Source organism: Xenopus laevis, chromosome 3S (genome assembly GCF_017654675.1).
Source record: "Xenopus laevis strain J_2021 chromosome 3S, Xenopus_laevis_v10.1, whole genome shotgun sequence".
NCBI lineage: Eukaryota > Metazoa > Chordata > Amphibia > Anura > Pipidae > Xenopus > Xenopus laevis.
The window spans coordinates 40,377,950-40,403,852 of record NC_054376.1 but is presented as its reverse complement, the minus strand read 5'-3'; the positions used below and the strand labels follow the sequence as shown (position 1 = coordinate 40,403,852).

The window sequence follows — 25,903 nt, the reverse complement described above, 5'->3', positions numbered from 1 at the left end:
GCACAAGTAAACTGATATTTTAATGAACTGTACGGTGTTTAATTTCTACGTTTGCGTGCACAATAATGTCCCTTTATCTAGCATATTTGTCAGAGGACAACTGTACATTTACTTTAAGGAAGGTCTGGGATTTGTGTTTCCTTTCCAAGCAAATAAAAAAATGGGATGTTCCCACTCTCTGGTGTTCAGACTGAATATGGTGCTGTTGTTTCACACCTTTCATCACATTCTCGGTATGCAATAAAAACAGTTTTTGTGTCTGAGCGCAGTAAAAGCCTGGGCGAAACAGAAGGCATTCACATCCTCCCTGCTATACCCATAGCACTGCCTCGCAGAACTGAAAATGAGAGGAGCTCTGTTTGAGGCTGAATAGACCCACAATCTGAGCAGCAGCTTCTCAATTCTTTTGGCAAAAATCCCAAGATCTGATTGACGATTTGCAAGTGTGTCTGATTCACACTGGGTTACATTTCAGTTACCCCCTCTCCCCATACTCCTCTGCCGCAAAAATCTCATTTAATTCAGTGTTTTGATGGCTGACAGCTTAACCAGCCTTAAAAAGCAACAAAGTTAGGGTAATTCGTTTTAAGAGGAACCTGTACATTTGTATCTACCAAAGGTGTTTTTTTTTTTTTTGTCTTTTGTGGTTTTTGAGATTATTTTATTATTACTGTGGCCTCTTAACTATTTACCACCCTGACAGCATGGGTCAGTTGGGTTCACCATGGGGAAAGGTGTCCTGCTGAGTACAATGTTTTCCCTGGTGTTGCAAATGGATAAACACCTGGAATATCCAGCAGGCAGCTAGAATGAATCAATGAAAAAATAGTTAGGTTAAGAAAGTAATGGTGGATCAGAAAATGGGTAAATAAAACTCTTAGAAAAAATACAATGGCTCAATACAACTCTAGAAATTCACGTCCAGCTGCCAGTACTAATTATTTGACTTGGTGGTTCTGTATACAAATCAGCCATTAAACCTGTTCTAGTGCTACAGTTGTCATGGCCCAGACATGACCAGGTTGTTAAAAAAAACATAACTTAGTACTTTCAAGCAAATAACAAGGGACCATAAATGTTACAACGGTGGCAGGATCAAAGTGACCAACTGGGTTTCTACTGGTTGCCATGTTTGGAATAAAGAGAGTGACAGTGTGTGTCAGACTGGGTCTCCTAGGAACCACCAGAGAACCTTTCATTTTGGACCCACTCAAGATATAGGTATTAAGAGCCAAATGGTATAGGTTTTTTATATGGTTCCTTAGAAATAATGATGGTTTGATGGGAATTATTCTAGGGTGGGGCCTACTGGGAGATCATAGGGTATTCTGGTAGAGTGGCCTAATTTGCTCTATGCTATATCTGTCAACTTTCTCACTTCTGGTCTTGCCCGTTGCCACACCTTGGGGCCTATTTGCTAACAATCAAATTGCAGAATGTGTGGTTTATCTGGTTTTCTAAAAAGCTCTAAAAATTTGAGATTTATCAAGAGAAAAAAAAACACAAAAAGCCTTTCATGCCAAACTTCGCCAAGTAAAAGTTGTTGCATTGCTAGAGAAGTTAATGGGAGGAACGCAGATCCTATTCGACCATTTTTAAACCAATCGGATTGTTAGAAGTTTTCTGATTTTTTTTTACTACGAACTGTCCGAAAAACTCAAATTTGTTTTCACAGTATTTGGATTTTTTTCAGCACATTTTTTTTTCTTTCATACTATTTTTAATCAGAGCTTTTAATAAATTCATTACCAATAGTGGTGTTAGAGTTTGTGGGTTTAGCCATGTTTTCACAAACCTCTAAAGCCACTAAAATCCGACCTTCAATAAATAAGCCTCCACGTGTTTCAATCCCGTTTGGGTTGTAAGGTCTGTTGGGCAGGTCCCTTTCACCTTTTGAACTGGTTATTGGCTAATTTGTATGTAATTCTGTATGTTCACTGTATAAATCTATATTTGTACAGCACTACAGAATATGTTTGTGCTTTATAAATAATAATAATGTAATTTTAATTTAAAAGTAAGAGTTAATTGTTAAATTATTTATGATATGGTAGAAATTGACTGAAAATGTGTTAATATCTACTTTTCTTATGGAATTCTTGATGCTTGTATAAATATGGGTTTTATAACTTTACAGAAAGTCCTCACACTCAGATTCAACAAAACTGTCATTTGTAACAAGCAATTAAAATAGTCATAGAATAACATACAACATATAACATAAATGTAATATAATTGTATCATTCATATTATAGAAATATATTATAATATGGGTTCTGCAGTAGTTAACATCAAATTTGCTCCAATCCTGAGTCACCGGTGTTGTGCTTCAGTATTGAAACAAAGGAAAACTTAAAAAGAAAGAATTCACAATGTTCTGGGAGAATTACAAGGCTTCAGATGGAAATAATTACTGGTATTCACCCCATTTGGAACAACAAAAGATGTAAACATTTATTCCAGAGAAAAAAAAAGTTGAAAGTTTCCAAGCATTTAACCTTCACTACCAGAGCAGCTGAAATAAAGCATGTGGTGCCAATAAATATTATTAAAATAGGTCTCTCTTCTGACAATGGAAGTGCTATGAGCTTACTGGGTTTCATTACTTTATCTGGAATAAAAACATGTTCCATTCTCTATGCCTGACAAAGTGTTATTTCCTGTTAAAAGAAAACAATCACTGCTTTCCTTATCCTATTTACCTTTAAAAGCAAAGGTGATTTTTATTGTCATCCCAGTGACAGCCTAAGGCTATAAACTATAGATAACATGAATCAAATGGGTGCAGATACGGGATTAGGCATACATTTCGGTGCAAAAATAAATATGCACCCTGCCAAATTGGTTCCACCAGGTCAACCTGTTGTGATATAATAAAGGGTTAACTTTTCCATTATACAACAATCCATCAGGACAACCATAAAAAACGTATTCTACCCGTCAGGGCCTATCTCTGCTCATAGAAAAGAATTGACAAAAGCTGGGTATCCTCAATCACAAAACTGCACAAGAATATATACTGGATTATTGTATAAGGGAAAAGACAACCCATTATTATATCACTATAGGTTGACCTGGTGGAACCAATTTGGCATAATACAACAAAGTTACATATCTAAGTGAATTCCTTGCCGTGTTAACCATACAAACATAGTTCTACTAATATGTAGGATACAACACAAGTTCTAAAATCTCACTTTAACCTTTAATTTTTAGTTTTAATATTGGTGTGTAGGCAGCCATATCATGTCTTTTTGCCTGACCCTGTGCTTTCTAAAAGAGCTAGTGCTTCATGATGGAACTGCTTTCAGATAAGATATTGTTTCTCCTATTCAATCTAACTGGAAGAGCCACAATGAGACTTGGATTTTTACTATTGCGTGCTATTTTCATATCTACCAGGGAGCTGTTATATTGTGTCATGGAGCTGTTATCTGGTTACTTTCCCATTGTCAATGGCGTAACTACCGGGGAACCAGCGGGTGCAATTGGACCAAGGCCTGCACCCCTGCAGGGCCCCCTGGCAGATCACACCCTGCTGTAGTCGGCTGCAGCTGCAAAGAAAATTAGCGTGGAGGGCGTGGGGGGGCGGGCTGCACCGGCGCCCGCCCCCACCTAGTTATGTTACTGCCCATTGTTCTGATGAAGGGCTGCTGGGGGTTGATAAAACTCCAACTTGCAGTGCAGCAGTAAAGAGTAACTGAAGTTTATCAGAGCACAAGTCAAATGACTGAGGGCACCTGGGAAGTTAACAACATGTCTAGCCCCATGTCAGATTTTAAAATTGAATACAAAAAAATCAGTTTGCTCTGTCTGAGAATTTTGCTGGAGCAGCACTATTAACTGATGCGTTTTGAAAAAAAAACATGTTTTTTGAGTTCCTTTAAATTATTGTGTTTGTTATAAATGAATGTAAAGGGTTGTGCAACTTGCTGGCTCTATATACATAAATTATGATGAGGTTGATGACGTGTCCTATTATATTGTTCATTTAGATAGGTAAGTGAGAGATGATTATAGCAAAGATAAGAGCAGCCCCTCGTTCCCATCGTTCTGTTGATAGGCTGCTGGAGGGTGGATAATATCACTCCATATCACAACTTGCAGCACAGCAGTAAAGAGTGACTAAACTTTATCAGAGCACAAGTAACATGGTTAATAGCACCTGGGAATCTAGCCACATATGAGATTTCAAAATTAAATATAAAACTAATCTTTTTGCTAAAAATTAATTTCAGTGCAGAATTCTGCTGGAGAAGCATTATTAACTGATGCATTTTTGAAAAAAAAACGTTTTCCCATGACAGAAACCATTTAACGACTCTTGCATAATTGGTGGCCACAAGCCAGTACTGCAGATACGACTAGACATGAAATAATTAACAGTCTTGAACATATGTATTAAATCAGAGAAGACCTTTTCTGTTTACTCAGGACCAGCCAAGTGTTGTCCTTCAGAGCAAGTGCACTAAAGTTGGGCGTAGATGTTGAGATTTTTAAAAGATCCATTCGTTATCTTGAGACCACGATTTTCTCGGAACGATCGTACGATCGTATGAATTGTCCATCAACTAAAAAGACCAATTTGGCAGGAAAACAAAGGGGAGCTGCCTGCTTGGCCCTGCAAACATAGATAGATTGCACTGGGACCGACAAAGATTTTTTGACCTGGCCGATCAATTTCCTGACAGATGTCGGCCTAAAAATCGCAAGATGCTCGATCGTTCGAATCCCACTAACCGTACGATCATTTCAAAGGATTGGTCGGACTTCGCTAAAATCGATCGTTCCGCAAGATAAATCTTTGCATCTATGGGGAGCTTAAGTCACCCTTGTAGCCCATTCTAAAAAGAAATGTCCCTATATTAATGTAACCAGGGTTATGAATATAATGGTCAATGTTTTTACAGAGATCTTTTACAATATGCCCATTTGTTTCCCTCAAGTGAAATCAAACCTAAGTCCCATTCGTGGAAATAAAATCTTCAAACTCAAGTAAAATGCACTAAAAGGGAAAACAAATGTGTCACACCTTTTCACTGCATTATTTTATTATTTGTTTCCCGAAATTTCAAGGCACGGAGCTTGTTTTCCAAGAAAGTTGCTTTTAACATCCATCTATGACTTCAGCGGTGATGAGCACAGAAGTATTTTTGGTAAGGAACTGAAATGGAGCGTAAAATACACATTTTACAGGAACACACGCATAAAATAACATTAAACCGACGTATTACAATGCATAAGGCTGTTATATGGAAGAAATTAGATGTTTCACAGAGGAAGCTACAAAATCCCAAATCTGGAAACAGTTAGAGCAAATTCATGAGTAGTTAGCAAACATTCCATATTGGGCTTCTCATCCATAGGCTGCTCTTACAGAAGAAAAGTCTTCCCCATTTCATCTCTAACTTCTACTATTACTCATAGTATCTCCTGTGTAGAGTTCGGTGGGGTTCTCTCCCTTTACTGCACTGTGATCTCCCTTAATTTATTCATGTATTAAATGTATTACTTCATGAGCATTTAATAAAATAACTATAAACAGACACCAGGGCACATGCAAATTACAAAACCATTGTACCAGATACCTAAATTCAGTGGGATATGTTAATAAAGTGATGTTGTGAAACTAATATTAACTTTGCTTCTGTGTTTCTGAACCTAGAATTCTAACTAGGCCAAGACTGGAATTTAAAATAGGCCCTGGTATTAAAGTACACAGAGGTTTAAAGCCCCCCCACCACCACCAGGCCAACAAATAGTCACTGTCTATGGCCATTACCGGGTCCATGGGGGGTGAGACCATCGCTAGGAGAGGGGCCCTGAGGTCACAAGGGGGCCCTTCAGATTGTAGCCCTGGTTGACCGAGGAGACTCCAGTCCAACCAGTGTAGGACTGGATGCCAAGGGCCCACCAGAAAACCTTAGATCATGGGCCCACTTTCCAAAAATAGTATTCTTCCTCTCCTCACTCAACCTCTTTATTCTACTAGTCTTTTATCTACTTACTATATTCTTCCATTATTAAGCATTTTTTCCCATTAAGAAATAGGGAATGACCATGAGATAGGCTAGATGTTTAGAAGCAAGAAGCCCACTGACACCTGGAACTACCGGAAGTTTTTCTGGTATCCAATTTGACACTGAATCCAATGCTGGAAAGCATACATATACTCCATGCTGATAAGGCTCTCGCTGGGATTTAACATGGTTGAAGGTTTCCAAGTGTGTTTTAAGTGCATGGGGTATTGGTACATTTACCATTACCATACTTCATACCCATATGTCTGGAACTCTTCTGCATTCCCCACTTTGATCCAGAATAAATAATCCCTAACAACTAAGTGTGAGTGCATCCCACCACCTGAATAGTCAAGACTACATCTTAAGCCATGCCCTGGTCCTCTGACCTTGCCCATTCACAAAAACCCCCGCCTACTTTCCTCTAAGCCTTGTCCCTTGCGAGCTCCATGGTTCAGTTACCCATCTAAATCTGGACCATTTCAGAGTATATCTAGAAATCAACAAAAATGTCAGTTTAAAGGAAATTATCCAAAAACTGACTTGTTCTAGAACACAATTAGATAAGTATTTTAATTTCCTATCACCAGTAAGAAGTCAATAAACAGATTTTGGGCACTGAAGGAGTGGTAAAGATGATTGGCACAACCTGTCAGTGGTACAACTAGAAGATCCACAGCAAGTGCCCCAAGACTTCAGAAAAATGGTGCTGCAACAATAGGGTGTGCTCCCGCTACTGTTACCCCCTTACGCCTGCCATAAATAAGCAATAAATGGAAAAACTACTGGTTTGAAGTACCCATATCAAATATGTACAATGGAATAATTGTTTACTTTGGAATGATTTTGGATGATTGGAATGATTTTCTACATTTTATTACATTGCCCCAATAATACTCAACGTGTCATGCTTTTTCAAAACCTGAAGGGGCAGTACCATTTAGATATTAGGGGTAATTTATCATTTACCAGTACAGAGGGGCACAAGTACCCCTGCATAGAGCACTTCTGTCTGGAGTAATGGTTGTGATGTTAAGTTTGCATGAGGGGACACAGACCAGCTCTGTCCTTACTGCCTGCCCCACTGCAGCCTGTGTCCACAGCCTAACCTTTTAGGGAATGGGTAGAGAGTGGGAGGGGGTGTCTAGTTTGTTGTGGACAGTACTAGCCCTAAATCTCAAGACATGTGTCCTAGGTCATCAGTCACTTGCCAAAAACTTGAATAACAAATTGAGAAGACAGTTAATAGATTAATATCTTGCAAAAACGGATAATGATAGTCCTGCTCTTGAAGGCAATCCAGGACTTCAAAAGAAATCTATTTTATGTACACACTAATATGTGGTCTTGAAGCATCGGCACACTAACCAGTTCATCTGCTTTCCTTGGACACCCCAAAGGTCCTGTATATACGGAAATTTCGAAGTAATTTTTCGGTACTTCGACCATCGAATAGGCCAAATTCGACTTCGATACGAATTGAAAATACTTTGAATATTCGACCATTCGAAAAACTTCGACTTACCCACCTTAAACCTGCCGAATTGCTATGTTAGCCTATGGGGACCTCCTAGAACCTATAGGCAACATTAGGCTATGTTTTTAGTAGTCAAAGTTTTGGGGGTTTTTTTAAATTTGTTCGCTCGATCGATTAAATATGTTGAATCGAAGGCCATATTGCATATCGAACTATTGCAATTTGATGGTTGAATTTCGACGTTTTTTTCACTTCGAAATTCGACCCTTAGTAAATGTGCCCCTAAGTGTCAATTGATTATCTATTTTGCATATTTCTCTTAATTTCCTTTGCTTGAATTCTGCAGTTAACCTGTCTAAAATGATTCCTATTCAAGTACAGCTATGGAACCCGTTATCTGTAAACCTGTTATCCAGAAAGCTCAGATTTACAGGATAGCCGTCTCCCATAGACTCCATTTTAAATACATCACTCAAAATTTTATAAAATATAAATAATAAAATAAAACCAAAAAACGTAAAATGCCTGTGTTGGTCCTAAGAAGTGCCACGAACAGCCCTGCTACCAAACAACATGGAAGATAATGTTAAGAGTTTGGTCAGTTAGCACAACAAATTGACTTTAGAGTAAATGAGTTAAATATTTTCCATGCACTCATCTGAAGGCAATATTGAAAATAGGAAATCACACTAGATCCATGTTTGCAGATTCTTCTTGAAAAATGTGGTTGCCCTGGTAAGACCCATGAATGATCAATGGCAAATTCTTATTTATTGGCATTAGGGACATTCTCATCTTTCTTCATAAACTTTATGTGGATCTGTTCAGCCTTAACATCACAGATCTAAAGCACATAGTTCCCTGTATTGGCTTGATGAGGGAGCTTTATGCGCTGGTCTCGTACTGAAGAGAAAGCAAGGAAAGACTAGAAACCAAACAACACTAAAAAGGTCCAAGAGTTTGTCTATCATTAAATGACATCAGAGTTCCATCTACCCCAAGTACACCCAAAGATTAGGGATGTAGCGAACTGTTCGCCGGCGAACTTGTTCGCGCGAACTTCGACCGTTCGCGTCCGCCGAATGTTCGCGAACGTCGCATTTTGAGTTCGCGTTCGATTCGAATACAAATCGTTCGACCATTCGAATTCCTTTGACCGCTAAAAATCGAACGATTTCCATTCGTTCGAACGATTGTAAGCATTCGAATGAATGAAAAGCATTCGAACGAATGCTTCGATCGTTCGATTCGAATGAAAATCGTTCGATCGAACGATTAAAATCCTTCGATCGTTCGATTCGAACGATTTTAGCGGGTGTTCGAAGTTCGCGAACTGTTCACGAACGTTCGCATTTTTTGCGTTTGCGAACACCAAATCGGCAGTTCGCTACATCCCTACCCAAGATTCTGCACATTAAATAAACCCAATAGAATTATTTTGCCTCCAATAAGGATTAATGATATCTTAGTCAGGACGAAATACAAGGTACTGTCGTTATTTGATTATAATAAAGTCTATGGGAGATGGCCTTCTCATAGTTTGGAGCTTTCTGGATAACAGGTTTCCGGATAACACATCCTATACCTGCATAGGAAAGCAAATAAGCATTTAGGTTTAACCTACCAGACACTGCTCAGACCCCATAATCAAATGAATGCGTTTATATAAAAGCTGCAGAAAGTTTTGGAGACTGATATCACATATTATCAACAATCTGTTTTTTTGTTAAATATGTTATCATTGCCTTTTAATGTTAACCTGTTCCCTCCCAGCCATGTGGCTTCTCTCCACTTCGGCAACACATTTCCGGAGAAGCCCGAATTCAAGCTGTGATATTTTAATTATACCTTGTGTGCATTATGTCTCGCTCCCGATTACAATTAATGTGAGTCTGCATCTCACCATTCGGAAAGCAGAACTATAATTTCAAGCTGTCTCACATGCATCAAATGTGCATTATTTGGCAATTTCTTAGACAGCTGTTAGCCATTAAATGCTGTGTCCTCTAGTTAAATGCTCATTGTAAATAATAAATTCCTGTTTTCCAAGGCCTGCATGATGTTACTTGGCATATGTTTTTCCAGTTTAGCTTTTTCCCCCCTTTTTGTATATAATGATACTATTTTTTGTGCTTTTTCAGGCAAGATTTATCTGAGCATTTAACAATAACACAATGACCTAAATCGGAGTGCAAGCGATGCCATTCAACAGAATAAATAATTGTCAGTGAATTTTTACCTTGTCTGGCTGGCACAGAGATGCACTTTCACTTTTTCTAATATATACAGTATGTGCTGAGTTTATACAACACTAAAGTGCAGTGTCGGACTGGCCCACCGGGATACCAGGAAAAGTCCCGGTGGGCCCAGGTGTCAGTGGGCCCTCGTGCTGCTAGACATTTGGCCTATTTCATGGGCATTCCCTATTTCAAGGAGTGGCTATAATAGATTATAGTATATAAAGAAAAGAGACTAGGGGAATAGAGGTTGAGTGAGGAGTATAATAGTAGTGCGAGTGGGCCCCTGGTCCAAGATTACATGGTGGGTCCCTGGTCAAAGGTTTTTGGGTGGGCCCCAGGTGTCCCAGTCAGCTAAAGTGCCAGGGCATTGGGGTAACTAGAAACTGAGGGTCCCTTTTGTAAAATGTGCCCCCCCCCAGCACCCATCCACCCACCAGCAGGGCCCAGTGCAAAGATCTCATTGTTGGGCCGTCCGCCAATGAGTACTATCTTCAAGCAGATGAATTTGAATATAATAAGAAAATCCCTAGGGAAACAATGCCTACTTGTTGCTGCCAAACAGATATGCCCCCAGTCTCCATTTGATTTCCCTTTTCCTCCGTCTACTAATAAGGAGTCAATTACTGACACCCTAGACACAAGTGCAAGGGTACAAATTGGCAGAATAGTGTACCCCTTAGAGCTAATTTAAAAAGCACTTGCACCCGGGGTCATGCTGTGCTCTGCAACTTGTGCTGAATACAAAAATCAATGCAAGTTGCATAGTGCAGTGGGCACAAGCCCTATGTTTACTACCTACTACAGGCTACTGTTGAGGCCTATGCCTGTGTCTAAATGGCACAGAAGTTAGGGGACAGGCAGCACTGTATTTATTGGGGAGGGGGTCAGTGTACAGGACAGTGCAGAAAATATGGCAGATTGCTCCCATTGTTTGCCCTTTGCACCCTGATCTTCTGCAACAAGAAGACAAAAATAAATTATATATATATATATATATACATATATATATATATATATATATATATATATATATATATATATATATATATATATATATATATATATATATATATATATATATACTTGATACCATTCAGACAAGATTCACTTTGAGAAAAATAAATCTACAGTATCAATGTACAGTAGAACCCCAATTTCACTTTTCCCAGAGGATGTCATCAATTCTGTGAAAGTGTAAAATCCAGAGAAAAAAGATGTTGCTGCCCTGTATGGGACCAGACAAAAAAAATGCATCAATTCTAGGAAAAAGTAAAATCTTGTGGTTTCTACTATAATTACTTATGTATTCTGTAGCTTCTGCTGTCATAACCAATTGTGTGAATTGATTGTGTGAATGGGACTGTAGAGAGAAATGGAACCTGGTTTTCTCTATGGGGCAGATTTGCTTAGGTGCGACTTTCGCTTCTCAACACTTCGCGCAACTTCGCGTATATGCTTATTCATCAAAATGCAAAGTCACGTGTGGGCAGACGAGCGCTAGAAAAGCATTGTCAGTGAAAATTCGTCAGCGCAAGCATTTCATAGCGAACTTTCGCTAGCATTAATTTTTGCCTAGTGAAACTTCGTTAACACACTTATGCTTAGGTCAATTTGAATAGGACGGGTACAAATAGGTCATATAAATGTCTTTATTAGTGATGTTGTGGCCACTTATTATTACAAATGTCCAAAGAAGCAAAATAAAGACAAAAGAGATCCTCTTATGCCCTAGACATGAGCAAATGTGGCATGATTAAAAGAAAATTTAAAAAAAAATAACAGTGACAACTTTTAAACATAATCCCACTTTAAAATATAAAAAAAACGCCAGCGTTTTGTCTTTTTTTTTACTTTTCAGCATACAGGATATGATGTCACTGACATACAGTAAAATAGAGGAGGATGAAGCTTCATCTTATCACTTCGCCAGGTATAACCTACAAAGCAGACTCTGGCAAAAAGGTTAACGTTGTGCATACCTCCCAACATTTAGAGAAGGAGGGAGAAACAGATTTGGCACACATAGCCACACCCCCTTATTACCATGTTCATTTTACATAATTTGGCAGTTTGAACACATTTCTGTGTTTTTATATGTTATTACAGTTTTGCAAATGAAGGTGAATTGCCCTTTAAGCTGTGAGTCTTCGTTCTTATCTTATCAAACTGTTACAAAAGTATGTTAAGTATCTATTCTGGGCTGTCTGCCAAGACCCAATTAAGTTTGAAACTTTGTATCTGTTTCTGGCTGTTCAGTGCAGCAGATCAAAAAGAAACTCGGGACTTATCAGTACAAATCTGTGACAGAGGGTTGAGCTGTCAAAAGCGGGAGTGTCCCTCTCAAAACGGGTCTGCAAGTATGCAAAAGGCCAAATATAGTTCGAAAAATAGTAACAAAAGTCCAAATATAGTTTGAAAAATAGTAACAAAAGTCCAAATATAGTTCAAGGAAGAAGCCAGCACAGGCGAAACGCGTAAGCGGGATACAGCTCATCTGTGCAGAAGCGCCCACTTTGAAGCAACACGAGACTCTCAGGGACGCCGAGGAGTCAGATTGGACATTTGGGACACTAAAAGACTTACTATTTGCAGTGTACAAGCCAACGTTTGTGAGTGTGATTTTTATTTGTATTAAACTATTTTTAGAGAAATCTGCACATGAACCTCTTTTATCTCTCAGCATAATCGGTGGAACCAGTGGAGGCTGGAGTCGGCATTTTTTGATCTTTGATCTTTCAAAACTCACGTCTGGTGAGTTGTTTGTGCTACTGGCACGATCGGTCTCTGAATTGTGGTTAGAGTGTTCACACTCAGCACTTAAAAGTTACGTAATTATTGTGTGCACACAGGGTGAAAAAATAACAGCAAGGGCTGCACGTATTGGCTACTCTTTAATGTAATATTTCACATAACAATCCTTTCTCCTCCATTTTTTATTTTTTAATATTTTTTATTTTTTTATTTTTTCCTTAAAATTGCTTTGAATTTAAGTTTGGCACGAAACATTGGATGACACAATTATAGTGTGAATTGTAAAGCACGGTGGTTTTAAATAGACACCAAGGGGGTCAGCAAAAAACGTTTAAAAATACTACACTATATGAAATTTATTTCTGTTATTCTCCCTCCCCAAATTTATTTGGAGGAATACAGCGACTTTACATTTGGAAGTATGCAAAAGGGCATGAAACTTTGTTAGCACTGATTTCTTTCGCTAGCAAATTGTCCTCGACTCCTGTTAGTAAATTAGCAATGTCCCTGCAGAGTGTCATTTTGGTGAATTTTCACTAGCGATGGCCACTTTGCCCTTTAGTAAATTTGCCCCTATGTTTCCATAAAGGCATTACTATAACTGCCTTGCATGGCCACATAGAATGCACCAGGCTGCTAATGTGGCTCATTGTACATTACCTTATTACAACTTCAAAACTAGGAGGTTTGCAGAGCCACCGTAAAGCACAATGCACCCTGCCAGCAGTCATCACTTAAAGGAACAGTAACACCAAAGAATGAAAGTATTTTTAAGGAATGACAATCTAATGTAGTGATGCCCTGCACTGGTAAAACTGGCATGTTTGCTTCAGAAACTCTACTATAGTTTATATAAAACTGTGTAGCCATGGGGGCAGCCATTCAAGCACAGGATACACAGTAGATAACAGATAAGTACTGCAGAATCTCATTGTATACTACAGAGCGTATCTGTTGTCTGCTTTGTATCCTGCACCTTTTCTCCTTTTTCAACTTTAAATGGCTGCCCCCATGACTACAGAGCAGCTTGTTTATATAAAATTTCATAGAGCTTCTGAAGCAAATACCCCATTTTACCCCCATCACATCTGTACACTATATGCTGGTCTGGGAATTTTGTCTATTTCAATATTGCTTGAAATAACAGCCATAGGTATATAGTATGGGCTAGCTATGCGTTTTGGCACAAAGTGAGCTATTTTGCAGCTTGCAGCAGGCAGTGACATTTTGATACCTATCCCCCGGAGTCCATTTAGGAAACTCTGTGATTAAAAATGGAGAAATTCCACAAGCTTTGTTATTCCAAGCTCCTGCGCTCCTTTAATTGAAGAAAATGAGATAAATAGAAATTGGATTTTTCTAAAATAAAGTCTAAGGCGCTTGCTTTGCTTGCCTTTTCAGCTGCAAGGCTGGATTTCTTGGCCAAGGATAGAGTCCAATTACTTTTGTGTGGTACATTTGAACAGTTGAGCTTAACAGTGCATTGTGTTTGGCACGAGAAAATATGTTGGCCAGACAAGTCGCTTCAAACTTATTCGCTGAAAACCCCCAGTCGATTTACACAGTTTGAGGAGTGTTGGCGGTGGATGGCCTGCAGAGAGTTTGAGGAATTATTCTTAGCGGACACAAAGCTTGACTATATTTTTAACCATATTTAATGAAAATCTAAAGGGCTACTATATACTATCGCCTGAACCTTTTCTTTTATTTCCATATCTGTAGGTTTACAGCAGAGCACTAGGCACTGTGTTATACAGGCCCGGACTGGCAATCCGTGGGTTCTGGCAAATGCCAGAGGGGCTGCTATGAGGTCCCATAGAAAGTCAGTATTTAGTGGGCTGGTGGGGGCTGTTTGGGCCTCTATGTACCTGAAATGCCAGGGCCTATTTTAATTCTCAGTCCGGACCTGGTGTTATAAATAAGACAGAAGACACCTCTTCCAGCACACAGTGACCTGGAATGACATTGGCTCAACTGCAGTTGCATTTAGGGTTGTAACCCCTTAGGCTCAATCAAATTTGTTCAAAGAGTTCTCCTGAGGAATACTGCAATGTTGCTATTTATTTTTGAATAGCAGTTCATGTTTTTTTATTCTGTAGCCTTCCTGCATAGGCTTGACATAATGTATCTTAGCAAGCCATACCCATAAACAACTTGTTTATCAAGGTCACCAGCAGGATTTCGAACTTGCTCTACAGATACGTGGTCAGTTCTTAACCAGGCATTGGTTGGGGAAGCTGTTTCACCCCAAACACAGCCTACTAAGCAGATGACCCAGTCTGAATGACCATCAGAGAATGGCAGGCTATACTTTTGTCAGCTCACTGATAATATAAGTCCTACCCAGGGAGGCTTCTGGATGGAGAAACCTCCTACATAAGGAACTAGTGAGCTGCCTGTCCTGTAGCAATCCTGAAATGTTGCAAGAGCGGTCACTGGTTTGAATGTTTTGAAATCACTGAAATAAATCTAAAAAAGTATATTGCTCAAGTGAGTAACTTGAGCATATGTACTTTTTCCCTAACATGGTTACAATAAATGTAGGTGCTTGTCCATGCTGTAAATAATACAATGTTCCATATTTTTGAACTTCCTAAAGACAGACAGTTGCCCCATGATGTGATCCATGACCCATGCTTCCTAACGGGCCGGCAGAAGATTTAGTTATCATCCAAAATATGATATAGACAGCAGGTAACTCAAGCAACCAAAGTCCTGGAGCCCTTTTTTACAATGGCGTATTAAATGTAAGCGCTTACCTCCAGGAACACAGGAATCCTCACTATAGATCATTGAATAATCTCCTTTCATCTTATAGCAGGGTTCTGTCTTAGGTACAAGTCCTGTTCAGGTAGGCGACACACTTCCATATGTCGGATTAATACTTTAGTGCTGTAAATTGAAAGGTAAACGATTAAGCAAAGGGAAAACTTTCTTTTAAAATGTCAAACAGAAGCTGATACAAAAATGAAAATTCCACTGCATTAGTTAAGGCAGGGGACCCCAACCTTATTTACCCGTGAGCCACATTCAAAGAATGCAATACAAGCATGCAAAAAGTTCTTGGGGTGCCAAATAAGGGCTGTGATTGGCTATTTGGTAGCCTCCTATGTGGACTAGCAGCCTACAGGAGGCTCTGTTTGGCAGTGCATCTGGTTTGTATGCAACCAAAACTTGCCTCCAAGCCTGGAATTCAAAAATAAGCTCCTGCTTTGAGGCCACTGAGAGCAACATCCAAGGGGTTGGGGAGCAACATGTTGCTCGGGAGCTACTGGTTGGGGATCACTGAGTTAAGGCATGGCTCACAGACAAAAACAATAGTAGTACAAAGGATTCTGGGATGGATACATTTATTTCAGATTGTATGGGGGTTTTGAACCATCACATCATAGCATGACTGCAATCATTTGCTCAAAGTGAGACACCTAATTCTGTATAAATACATAAATACATTTATAAATACATGATAAATTGATGTCACCATTTTATCTGGGCATCTATATTTAGGAAATATATAGGCTTTGCCCAATCATATGATACAGAAGGCAAACTGCTCTTAGTTATGTAAACACCTAAATACCTTTCCAAATGCATGGTGGTGTCAAGAGAAAGCGCCAGGACCGGAATAGAAGTCGCCAAACCACAGCTGGAATGCAGGGATCCACAATACACTCATGCTGGGGATATCTGTGCCAGAGAAACAACATTAAGGGAAACTGCAGTGAACAGTGTCAGACTGGCCCACCGGGATACCAGGAAAACTCCCGGTGGGCCAAAGTGTCAGTGGGCCCTCATGCTGCTAAACTTTTGGCCTATTTCATGACCATTCCCTATTATATGAGAACAAAGAGGCTAAATAGATGGAATAATAGATTATAGTATGTAAAGAAAACAAACTAGGAGAATAGAGGTTGAGTGAGGAGAGGAAGAATATTAGTACTGAGAGTGGGCCCCTGGTCTAAGGTTTTTGGGTGGGCCCCTGGTGTCCCAGTCCGACACTGGCAGTGAATATAAGACATTAGTAGGAATGAGCATATTGCTTTTCACCTTCAACATTTATACATATAAACTTTAAGACAGGGAATTCTCGTCCCCCAGTTATTATCTAAGACAATATGTTTGATGATGGATACATGATTATAAATAAGTCCTATTCCCATGCCTGCTGTACATATTCACCACCTTGAGACTAAATTTCTAACCCCCTCCTTTTATGCTTCTCTCCAACCAGTTTATATCATATTTTCTCAGAAGTATTATATATAACTTATTCTTGTAAATATTTATTTTTAAGTATTTAAAGTTTTAAACCTTTTGAGTTTTTTCCCCCCTTACAAAACTGATTGAACAGCAAAATCGCACTTAAAAGTACATGTACATATTTCAAGCATGTTTAAAAGCTTGTTCTTGCCAAAGGAAGGTTGACTGTGTGCCAAAGAGCTCTGGAGCCGATTCAAATGTTTCAAATTTCATTTATCAACATTATTTCCTATACTTTCCTCTGGACTTAGAAAAGATACAGGGTGTAATGTTTCCTTTGCAACTTGATTTTCTGGGCTCATGGATACAATACGATGCCAAAAATTATATTACAGGTATGGGACCTATTATCCAGAATGCTTGGAATCTGGGGCTTTCCAGATAACGTGCCTTTCCGTAATTTGGATCTTCACACCTTAAAACTACTAGAAAATCATGTAAACATTAAATAAACCCAATAGGCTGGTTTTGCTTCCAATAAGGATTAATTATATCTTAGTTTGGATCAAGTACAAGCTACTGTTTTATTATTACCGAGAAAAAAGGAAATCATTTTTAAAAATTTGGATTATTTGATTATAATGGAGTCTTTGAGAGATGGCCTTTCTCTAATTCGGAACTTTCTGGTTACCGGGTTTCTGGATAACTTATCCCATACCTGTATTATCTACTTATTTAGCTTTATAGGGCAGGGGCTTGCAGTTCCTGAAACACACATAAAACTGGTAGGATTAAAGAAGGATGAAGATGATAAAATAATAATTATCATTATTATTTACAAGGCAAGTGCATGGTGAATATGTAGATGAGGAAGCCAAGAAGAACTGCCGTTTTCCTTCACTTCTTGGGAGCATGAAGAAAGACTGCTGTTATGTTTTAGGTAGCCGAGGATGAGTAGAGTATAATAGTGCTTTATTAGCAGAGTCATGCAGCCATTACACAACAGTAACTTTCACTTTTAAGCTGTCAGGAAGTGTGCTCAGTATAAGTCTGAGCACAGTGACATCTACAGGCCATTTGTATAAACACCACAACTGCCAATTTAGTTAGAATTCAACATGGTCATATTTGGGGGAAACACTGTTTATGTGGTGCAATATTTTGGCTAAGAAGGACTCAACAGACAGAAGGTAGCTATAAATCTATAAAATGTTCTATTCTTTATGAAAAAAATAGCCCAAATTAGCTGGGCGAGGTTTATGTTGAAACACCTGGCAGAAGCAGTAAAAGTATACAGTTCCCCCAGTCTGCCCATTAAGCAGGGTCAGCATATTTTATATTTAGTATAAAACAAAAAAAAGAGTGAGGGGACTGAATAATGAAAAGCACTGGTTCTTTGGGTTGTTGCACAAAAAGACACAGTTGGTTTTAAGTGTTATTAAGTTATATAAGTGGGGCACAACTTTCTCTCAGTTTAGCTATTTTATACAAACTCCAGATATCATTAATCTTGCCTCGCATGGAGCTGTTGGCTTGACTTGAAGCATCTGTCCAATGGCACAGCTATCCAAGCCCTCCTTGTGTGTGAGCAGCCATGATTTAAACCCCAGTAACACTTCTTTCTAAGTAATGCACACCCAGTGTACTGTAGGCCTGCATTCCTGGTTTTGATAAGCAAGCACTGATGTCATGTCCTACATGTGGCACTGCAACTGCTGCTGAACTGCAGCTACCAACATCACTTTCCGTAAAAAAGAGAGAGAGAGAGATCAGAAGATTTTTGTTTTAATTGTGTAAAGAGGATAGATTGTCTGTAAATATTTTTTTCACTGCATCAATTGGCTATGCCTCCACCAGCCTGCCAACTGACTGGTATGGGATCTCTTATTTGAAATCCTGTTATCCAGAAAGCTCCAGTATAAGGGGAAGGCCATCTGCTATAGAATCCATTTTAAGCAAATCATGCTAAATTTTAAAAATGATTTCCTTTTATTCTTTGTAATAATTAAACAGCACCTTGTACTTGATCCCAACTAAAGCTGCATGAATCCATAATGGTGGCAAAACAATCGTGCCTGGTTTTTTTAATGTTTAAATTATTTTAGCAGGTATGGTGATCCAGATTTCAGAAAACCCCCTTATCCAGAAAACCCCCTTATCCAGAAAATCCCCTTATCCAAAAAAAAACCCCAGCTAATCCAGAAAACCATAGGTTCCAAGAATTCCAAATAATAGATCCCATACTGTATCTGTACCAGTAAGCCTGCAGGGAGTATAATTAGTGATGGGTGAATCTGTCCCGTTTTGCTTCACTGAAAAGTTCGCGAAACTGCAAAAAATTTCACAAAACGCACTGAAGTCAATGGGCGTCCAAAAAATGTTGACGCGTGACAATTTTTACACAAGCAACACTTTTTTATACGCTCGACTATTTTGTCCGAATGCATTAAAGTCAATGGATGTTCGAATAATTTTGCCACGCGACAATGTTTATGCGTGCAACAATCTTTTTTGTTTCTGCAAATTTTTTGCCTGCAAATTTTTGCCGCAGTTTCGCAAAAAAAAGTTTTAGGGTGGCGAAACACAAAAAGTCACCGCAAATCCATGCATGGCAAATAAATCCGCCCATCACTAAGTACTGTATAATGACAATAATATAGAATGTAATCAACTGTTCTGCTGAAGGTAATACAGGTATGGGACCTGTTATATAGAATGCTCAGGACCTGGGGTTTTCCGGATAATGAATCTTTCCATAATTTGGATCTTCATATATTAGGTCTGATAGAAAATCATATAAACATGAAATAAACCCAATAGGCTGGTTTTGCTTCCAATAAGGATTAATTATATCTTAGTTGGGATAAAGTACAAGGTACTGTTTTATTACCGGTATTACAGAGAAAAAGGAAATCAATTTTAAACATTTGGATTATTTGGATAAAATGGAGTCTATGGGAGACGGGAATTCAATAATTCGGGTTTCCGGATAACATATCTGTATACTATTAGTTAGAGTAATTTCCAGCTGTTGCAAGCCCCCAGATATTTATAATAAACATGTATATAGCATATGGAAACAGATGCTTAAGTATTTAGGTTTAGTGGTAAAAAATAAATCCAGCACATGACATGATAGCGTATAATTATGCATGTTCACAACTAATTGTTGTTTTGGGAGTAAAAAGAAAATGGCATAATTTGCACCTACCGTATTTCTGTACTGTTACCCTTTGATAAGTGCCCCCTATTGGTTAGTCACTAGCTTCCACACACAAAAAAAACCTACCAGCGCTATTAAAGGAGTGGTAACCTTTAGCATGTTTAATTGGTTGTCATTATTTATTTTTTATAGTTTTATCATTATTTGCCTTTTTCTTCTGACACTTTGCAGCTTTCAAATGGGCGTCGCTGACCCCATCTAAAAAGTAAATGCTCTGTAAGGCTACTAATGTATTGGTTTTGCTAATTTGTATTACTCATCTTTCTACTCATATTCCAGTCTCTTATTCAAATCAATGCACGGTTGCTAGGGTAATTTGGACCCTAGCTACCAGAATGCTTAAAATACAAATTGAAGAGATGCTGAATAAAAAGCTAAATACCTCAAAAACCTTAACCAACAAAAAATGAAGACCAACTGCGAATTGTCTCAAAATATCATTCGCTACATCATACTAAAAGTTATCTTAAAGGTGAACAACTCCTTTAATATCCAATCAGAAAGCTCAACTACCTTGGCTAAAAAGTGACGTGTTTCTTACTGTCTGTTGGTGAGATACGTGGAATCCATTTTTATAATCGTGTATCTTGCTCTCGCTTTAGACGCCGACCTTCAGTATTTCCGTTCTGCGATAGTCTTCAGCGTAGCAGCGAGAAACCAGCGTGGAAATATGTTTCATTGAGCCCTTGTAAAAACAACACAGAGAGAGACAATTTCATATATCTTAAGTGATGTCAAGGTATTGAACTATTTACATCCATATCTGTCAGTGCTGTAACACTGTGTTTCTGAGCGCAGTCCCCAGGGACCCCATAACAGGCCTGGATTTAAGAAAAACCTTACTTGAAAACAGGGAAGTTAATCAAAATGACTGAGCACCCTTGTGCCATCTGATTCTACCACCACCTGGGTTCAGACAAGGAAACCCAAATCCTGGCCTGTTTGGTGGTCCCTAAGGGCTGGGTTGGTACATTCTGTTGTATCACACCTTATTTCAGTATTCTGGCTTGTGTACAACAATATAAGCAAATGTAGTAGCAGGGTCTTATATAGGGATAACTGTATATCCATGAGAAGCCTGGCTCAACACTATACCATTGCACTGGGAAAAGGTGGCTGGCAAGGAACTTTAAGACAAATTAAAAAAAAACAAGAATGTCAAAAAAGCTGCCAGTCTGTTAATAATATATTACAGGTATGGGGCCTGTTATTCAGAATGCTTGCTAACTGGGGCTTTCCAGATAACAGATCTTTCTGTAATTTGGATCTTCATACCTTAAGAATACTAGAAAATCATGTAAACATTAAATAAACCCAATAGGCTGGTTCTGCTTCCAGTAAGGATGAATTATATATTAGTTTGGATCAAGTACAAGTTACTGTTTTACTATTACAGAGAAAACATTTTTAAAAATGTGGATTATTTAGAAAACAAATGGAGTCTACTCGAGATGGGCTTAATTTGTATCTTTCTGGATAACGGGTTATGGATAATGGATAATGGATCAATGGTGCAGTTTATTGCAATACAGCAGCATCCTTGGTGATACTCGATGATACTCATCACTGCAATACAGCAGCATCCGTGGTGATACTCGTTGATACTCATCATTCCTCACTAGTTTAATATGTAGGACTTATTGCACAAAAATCAACAGCAGTGTTTATTTATCCAAAGCCGAGCATCACCACTCAATAACCACATTTGCAGCCTGTCCCAAAAGTAAGGACTATGGCAATGCAAATCTGTGAACTTTTCCATTTCCACTTTCTCACCGAGTAAGCCAAGTTGCTTCACATTTCCACAAGCACATCATTTACACTGTCCCTTGTACGTTGGCCAAGAATGTGTTTTTTTCCCCATAAGGACGTAGAACATTATAACTATCGGGGCAGCCGTCAACAAGTCTGTAAAACTGCTAGAAGCAACGAATCACTGATATGATGGGACCAATGTTCCCTCTAATTCCTTCTCGGCTCTGTGCTCAAAAAATTCATTTGTGTACATATGTTAAACTTGCATGCACAGTTTTTAAAAACTGTCTGCTCAGGTCAGAATGAATAGAAAACGTTGTGTTTTCAAACAAAATTCTTTGTGCGCACCACCAACCAACCAACATTGGATGGGACACCTTTAGGTCAGAGACACAAAGGAAGATTCGGCGCTTGGCAACTAACCACCTCTTCTCCCGGCGACTAATCCCCTCGCCTTCCCGCCGAATATTATCTAAATGCTGGTGGGATGGCACTCGTATCGCTTCGGTTTCCGAAATCGACCACAGCTGCCTACGAAACTTCAGGCCACTTCGGAAAATGAAGCAATCTGAGTGCCAACCTACCGGCGATTCTAGCCTGCGGGAAGGCTTTTCGGGGAGATTAGTCGCTGGGAGAAGAGGCGATTAGTCATCGGGCAACTAAATTTCCCTGAATCTTCCCATGTCTCTGCCCTTAATGGTCACTCTGTGAGGGGTAAAATACCAGCACTGCAATTTAAATGTAGCTCAAATGGTTCATGTACATTATATAGCGATACTCTGGTGGTCTGTATGTTAGGGTACAGGGTAGCCGTATATTTTGCAATAAGCTCATGAAAGGCACAGATAAACAGAACAGAAGGTGTGCTTTTGGATGCAACTATAATTAATGAATTGCCTCACTATGGAGCCCCTGAGCACCTCTTGCACCTCTGAGGTCAGTTGGGTTCAGTCCCAGTAAACACAAATTCTGTACTGTAAGTTTTTCTGGTATTTGTATCTGTATGTTCAGTGTAGGCAACCATTTATTATACAGCACTGCAGAATATGTTTGCACTTTATCAATACATGTTATTAATAATAAGGATGATAGAATAGCAACAAGTATAAAATAACATTACCTGTGCTGATTTTGCTTGAATCGAAAAAAAATTTGCCTATCTTTCAGTCTTCCTGTTCTGCGGGGGAAAGTTATAACAAATTAACAAAGGCTTTTTTTTTCCAATGCCATACAAAAGCATCACTGTTTATATGTTGTCAATCTACACATAAGTCATTATGGACAGTTTTTATGATTACTTAAGGTCGGAAAACAAAAGCAAAAAAAACACTTTTTAAAAATAAAGAGATATCAAAAGGAAGAAAAGTTAAGAAATAAAAAGAATAGAGAAAAGGATAGGAAATGATATACTGTATGCCCTTAAAAAGTTAGCGGTAGTCGTATTTTGAGCCCACTTATGATTGATTACTGGTAGTCCAAGCTGCCCATTTCACATAATATTTATGAGAGTTTTTATTCTTGGCTTCATAATATTCCAATTTCTCAATTGCAATAAGTTAAGTAATACTTAGGGGCAGATTCACTAAGGGTCGAATTTCGAAGTAAAAAATACTTCGAAATTCGACCCTCGAATTGAAATCCTTCGACTTCGAATATCGAAGTCGAAGGATTTAGCGCTAAACGTTCGTTCGATCGATCGAAGGATTTTAATCCAACGATCTAAGGAAAATCCTTTGATCAAAAAAAGTTTAGCAAGCCTATGGGGACCTTCCCCATAGGCTAACATTGACTTCGGTAGGTTTTATCTGCCGAAGTAGGGGGTCGAAGTTTTTTTTAAAGGGAAAGTACTTCGACTATCGAATGGTCGAATAGTCGAACGATTTTTCGTTCGAATCGTTCGAATCGAAGTCGAAGGTCGTAGTCGAAGGTCGAAGTAGCCCATTCGATGGTCGAAGTACCCAAAAAATACTTCGAAATTCAAAGTATTTTTCATTCGAATCCTTCACTCGAGCTTAGTGAATCGGCCCCTAAAAATACCGGAGGTTCCTCAGATTTCCAAAGTTGGGCGATGATAAGTCTCTTACAGTGGAATGTAATAAAAGTCGCAAAGAGCAAAACAATTCGCACCAATAAGACTAAAAATCCACATCTCGCAATGTAATATTGTTCCTAAAACCGTTATTGCATTGCGAATTTTAATTGCGCATTGCGAATTTTAATTGCGCATTGCGAATTTTAATTGCGCATTGCGAATTTTAATTGCGCACTCATAAGAAGTGCTTGAAGGTGTCGTAATCTTTTGGAGTAAACATAACGACTTTTTCAGTAAGAAGTTTTATTATATTGACTGCGCATTGGCGCAAACTATAAAATTCGCAAACGGTCTTTCACTGTCGGAAGTGGTCGCTAAACAGTTTCCGGGCTTGCAAAAGCTATATTAAATTCGCACAAAGCAAAATTTGTTCGCGCAAAGGCATAACTTTTCGCATTGCGAATAGTTTTTCCGTTAGCGATTTTTATTACATTCCCCCGTTAGTTCTTATTTTTTTAAAAATATTTCCGTTTTCTCTGTTAAAACAGTAACTTGTACTTGGCCCAAACTAAGATATAATTCATCCATGTTGAAGGCAATGTTATTGGGTTTATTTAATGTTTCAATAATTTTACAGAAAGATCCCTTATCCCGAGCATTCTGGATATATATTTTTTTTATTCATTAAATTAATATAAAAAGAAGAATAAAAATGAAGGTATAGGATCCACCAAATACTACATTACCCATTCTGTCAGCAGGGAAGGCCTGTACCATTGATTAAGTGCTGAAATTTGGCAGGAAGTTGATAAAAGTCCCATGATTTCCAAGTGGAAATATGTAATTGCTGCTGGCCGATGTTGGTCAGTTTTAATTCAGCTGCTGGTGGTTTGCCCAGGACTTATCGTTGATGGTCTAGTCTGTGAAAAATTAGACACATATATCTGGTTAACATTTGTTCAGAAGAGAATGATCATGTATTTTCACCAGCCCCATAATAAACACATAACAATATATATTGTATAAAGTCCTGTTCTGATGCGCTCAAAAAACATAAGGAAAAATGCCTGGGTGCTGGTAAAAACAACCGCACTCACAGGTCCTGTGAAAAATGAAAAGTGGATTTATTCAACGTTTCAGCCCTACGTCGAAGCCGTCATCAGAAAGACCTGATTATGGCTTCAATGTAGGGGCCGAAAGTTTGAATAAATATCCACTTCTCATTTTCACTACAACACTACTGTTTGTTATTTGTTTACATGAAGGTGACCTAAACGTTCAGTCAATTGTACATCGCTGTGGAATATGTTGGTGCTTTACAAATACCTGCTAATGATACTGCTCACATTCCGAGGTGCATTTTCTTATCCAGCTAATATACTGTCTGGATATTCAATCACAGGCCAAGAAAGCATTCCATTCTTTAATTATGTTCCATTAAGATTCCATGCTGTAATGATGATTATATGCAGATGATATGCATAGCCAATGGAATTGTCCTTACGGATTTTCTTTTGGTCTAAAGATATTCTGAAAGGCTACTTTACATCACGTTAGCTCCTGGGTAAGTAAGGTGTTAACTAACCGCATAAAATGGGATTTATCATCGACTTGTGTATATATGTCTGCCTAATATTAATGCAGTAAATCACGGCTATAGTTACTCATAGCTGTAAAAAAATGGGTTTCCTGCACACGGTTTCATAACAACCCCTATTTCATTTATTTATGGAGACTATTATATATGTGCATCTATCTATATCTGGAACATAACTATGCATTATATTATATACATGATCAATAAGTCCGATTCTACGACCTTTTGATGCTCAGTGTCTACAGTATCTGCTGCAGGTCATGTATTATATAATACTGACTCTTGGCACTTAGGAAGCAATGGATAAAATTGCAGCATTTATTACTCTCCTACCCGTGTTTGTGAATTACCTACTTAGATTGCAAGCTCTTTGGGACAGGGACCTCGTTTCCTAATAATCAGCACTAAATCTTGCATGCAATTGTTCTGCTCTTAATGGGGTAAGTAACACTAGGAAATCTGCCCTTAAAAATGAAACCTTCCACCAAGTAAGCTGTCGAACATTGGATTATCATATGTCTCCCTGCGTATAAGGAATCAAAATGGCTGCATACTGAATATCACTTAGGCAATTAAATGCTTACCAAAGCTATTCTACCCAGCAAATT

At 38.6% G+C, this 25,903-nt stretch overlaps 1 long non-coding RNA gene across 2 annotated transcripts in view; it reads right to left on the bottom strand.

Annotated features, from left to right (window-relative positions):
- LOC108712826 overlaps positions 1-25,903 on the bottom strand; it is a 49,830-nt gene that overhangs the window by 11,372 nt on the left and 12,555 nt on the right. Inside the window, exons 3-7 of one of the 2 annotated variants that reach the window (XR_005966614.1) lie at positions 24,445-24,618; positions 22,787-22,843; positions 20,425-20,596; positions 16,069-16,175; positions 15,248-15,380 (exon numbers count right to left, since the gene is read on the bottom strand). This is a non-coding gene — a long non-coding RNA (uncharacterized LOC108712826). The remainder of the gene's footprint in view (positions 1-15,247; positions 15,381-16,068; positions 16,176-20,424; positions 20,597-22,786; positions 22,844-24,444; positions 24,619-25,903) is intronic. The other variant, XR_001935048.2, reaches the window with a different exon arrangement.